A 3,913-nucleotide genomic window follows, 5' to 3' on the forward strand; every position below is an offset into this window, starting at 1 on the left:
ATCCGCCTCGCCGCCGTCTCCCCCGACCCCGCCTCGCCGCCGTCTCCCCCGACCCCATCTCTCTCCCCGCCCTCTATAAGCACTCTCCCCTTCCGATCCCTCTTGTTAATTTGCTTAGTATAACCCTAGCTATTTAGTGCTAGTTAGTATGAACCCTAGGCTATTTTAGTGTTAGTTAGTTAGTTTAGTGTTAGTTAGTTAGTTAGTATGAACCCTTAGCAGTAGTTCCTAGGTACTAATTAGCTAGTAAGAACTAGGTACTAATTAGCTAGGTACTAGTTTATTTTTATTTATAGTAAGTTTATTTTCACTAAGAACTAATTGAATTAATAGAACATGTTAGTAAGAACTTGTTGCTATTTTTTTAGTTAAAGCAATTTTTCCCGCATCGACGTGGACAATACCTATCCTGCATCCTCGTCGTCGAGTCGGTGGAGGACGACACCTACTTGACTAGATGGGCCATGTCCGGGACTGGGCTCCACCGGGGTGGTACTGGGAGGCGCTACCTACCGGGGGGCGCAGGTTGGTGAGGAGCCAGCCTGTCGTTGACCCGAACCTTCTTTGGTGGCGGTCGCGTGGGCCAGTGATGGTCCAGAGGCTCGAGGACCCCGCAAAGGTGGTGCGTCACCGTGTTAGTGAGGAGGACGCGCACGTCCGTCGCTACTTGTTTGCGTTGGAGCACATGTTCTCTAATACCTGGCAGGTTCTCCAGGGATCTCACTGGAGCTATGATCCCGTGATGGTTCCTTCTCTGTGGGTGTCCACCGCCCGCGCCGATACCCGCCGTGTGCTAGGGTTTTAGTTGTATTAGTGATGTTATATGTATGACACTATTCGGGATGTATTAGTGATAATATTCGACAATGTATGAACACGCATGAGATGATTTACTTTTGCTTATTCAATGCATGCTAATTTGAGTCCTATAAGATATTTTGAAATGTATATCTTGTGTTGCTCAAATATGATATGTGCTTGCCCAAGTGGCCGGTCATGTTTGCAGTTTACACCTCCGAGTGGCCTATGTTTTGCCGGAGTGTTGATTCATTTCCGTTCCGGCAAATTTCAGGCGCTCGATATGTCCTATTTTAGCAAAGGTCATGCCGGATTTTTCTGTGAATTTTGGCATGACTTTTGCCAGAATATGTAGGAAATATCGAGTGCCCCGAATTTGTGTGTTGACTATCCTGGTACTTGTCTTCGATCGATTTTCAATTAATGTTTTAACGATGAACATAGGAAATGTCTGACGACGAAAAGGATTTCAGTATTTTAAAATACTGCGAGGACGAGCGCGGCCTGTGCGACGGAATCTTCCTAGATGATGATAGGCGCTTCAGCATCAAGCTTGATGAGAACTTCGAAGTGGATACAGTAAGTCACAACGACAAGTCTTTTTTCGTAATTAAGCATGACATATGCTTCATTTGCTTCAACTTATAATTTGTTTTTACTATTCTACTAGCGTATCCCCTGCCATGCAAGAGTTTTTGTATTGGATAAGATAGGTTGCAGTCGTACTATGGAGGTAAAGAAATTTTACTTGAAGACCGAGCATGGTTATATTTTCCACACAAAATTATACAATTCAGACGACTACATCTATTTTGGATGCAAAACATGGCGAGCACTATGCAAGACTTATGCATTTGAGCCTGATATGGTTATCACCTTTGATATTCGTCCGGAAGATGATATTGAAGGTAATACCGACATCTGGGTCGATGTGCAGACGCCTCCAGTTATACCAAAATGTGAGTTTCTCAACCATATTTATGTCTTTGATATTGTTTATTCAAAAATAGTTGACAATTAATTTCTATTGATAGCTTATTTCAGTGCAAGCAAACATGTCCAGCGCTTGGTAGACAGGACCGTATACTGTGCCGGGGCTGAACTCAACTGCGAGGAGCTCAGTCATTATGTTTCATGGCTTGCGGATCTTGATACTGTCAAAACAAATTTTCTTCCTGGATTTAGAAATGTTAGTACTGAAAACGTGCGACCAATAGTGTTCGTACTGAACTACGTTCACATCTATTTAGGAAGGATGGTAAGATTTTTAATATTTGTCCTCAGTGCATCTTTTCCATACATTATTTTTGAAGCTAAACTTCATTGCTAAGTATGTTACCATACGATGTTCTTCAACAGGGAGTCCCAATGAATGTTGTGCCTTATGGGATCGAGACTAAAGGTACCATGAGTATTATTAGCTTACGACCAAGATATCGTACAGATTACTGTAGTGCATTCAAGATTAGCGACGGATGCTTAATAGTGCAAGACTGGACCAAATATGTGATGGGGGAGCGCAGAAAAGTACTAGGGGGCAACAAACAGAAGCGCATCCCACGATTAGGAGACAGGTTCATCTGCATGCTCCAACTTGATCAAGAAGGAGAGTTACACATGTTTTATGTTATTTTACCTAAGAGAGAGCAGCAGGAGTGATTAGCAAGCTAGAAATGAGTTTGAGGATGATTAGTAGCGCGCCTACCCGCGCTACTAGTGAGCACAAAACCAGCGCTACTGCTAGGGTTTTCCCTAGTAGTCCATGCATGCAATCAATAAGGAAATCCTGAATAATAGTACATAATATGCATCGTCTCGAATAATATATAATCTTGAACACCACATCTCGTATATTATATATCAAATACATCACTAGCTAGCTAGCTAATAAAGATCGAATACTACAGAATAATCTAGGCCACTCGCGGTTCCTGAGGCGTGGCCGGTGGACACCCAAAGAGAAGGAACCATCACAGGATCATAGCTCCGGTGATCTACCCAAAGACTCTGCCAGGTATTGGAGAACCTGACGTCCATAGCAGCCATGCAGCGACGGACGTGCTCCTCCTCCTCCCTGACACGGCGACGCACCACCTCCGGCGGGGCCGGCTCCCTCCACACCAAAGTGGCCCACGGGAACGCCACCAAAGGAGCTCAGGGTCGACGACGGGACCCGGGTTTCTCACCAAGCGGCGAGCCACTGAAGGTAGCACCTCCTAGTGCCAGCCCGGTGGAGCCCAGTCCCAGACATGGGTCCTCTGAAGCAGGACATCGTCGCGAACGGGTCGACGGCGAGGATGCGGGCCGGGCATCGTCGAGAACAAATACTATACGCCACAAAAGTAACAACTTTTAAATGATTGGATTGTGATTTCTTATATGCAAATTCTAAATTTCTATAACTAAAATTATAAGAAACTAAAAACTAACATTTCTATAACATTTCTATAACAATTTGAAATTAATCTAATTCATCTAGCTAAAACTAACATTTCTAAAATTTCTAAGATTTCTATAACATTTCTATATAGTATTTGACATTAATCTAATCTAATTAATTAATTCATCTAAAACATTTGTATAGAAAGTAGAAAAAACTAAAAACAGGATCGTGTGTGTGTGTGCGCGCGTGTGTCTATGTGTGTGTGTGTGTGCGTGTGTGCACGCGCGTGCGCGTGTGCACCTACAGCGCCAGCGGCGCCGGTGCGAAGGGAGGAGTGAGGCCGGGGAGAGGGGATCACAGTGCGGGTGAGGTCGAGGTGACGGCGATGGCGAGGCGAGGGGACGGTGAGGCAGAGGGGACGGCGACGGACGACAACGGGGGCAGCGACGAGGGGCGGCGGCGACGAGGACGGACGGCGAGGCGACGATGATGGACGGCGACGGGGACAGCGATGGGGGCGGCGACGAGGGGCGGCGGCGACAGGGTAGAGGAGAAGGAGCAGAGGGAGAGATGAGAAACTGAATTTTTTAAAGTGTTTTCTTATATAGGACCCCCCTAGTACCGGTTGTAGCCACCAACCGGATTTAAAGGGTTGTTTTAGCCAAGCGAAGCGGCGGGAAGCGCCCCCCTTTAGTACTGGGTGGTGGCTACAACTGGTACTAAAGACCCCCC

The sequence above is a fragment of the Triticum dicoccoides genome, chromosome 4A (assembly GCF_002162155.2).
Source record: "Triticum dicoccoides isolate Atlit2015 ecotype Zavitan chromosome 4A, WEW_v2.0, whole genome shotgun sequence".
Lineage (NCBI taxonomy): Eukaryota > Viridiplantae > Streptophyta > Magnoliopsida > Poales > Poaceae > Triticum > Triticum dicoccoides.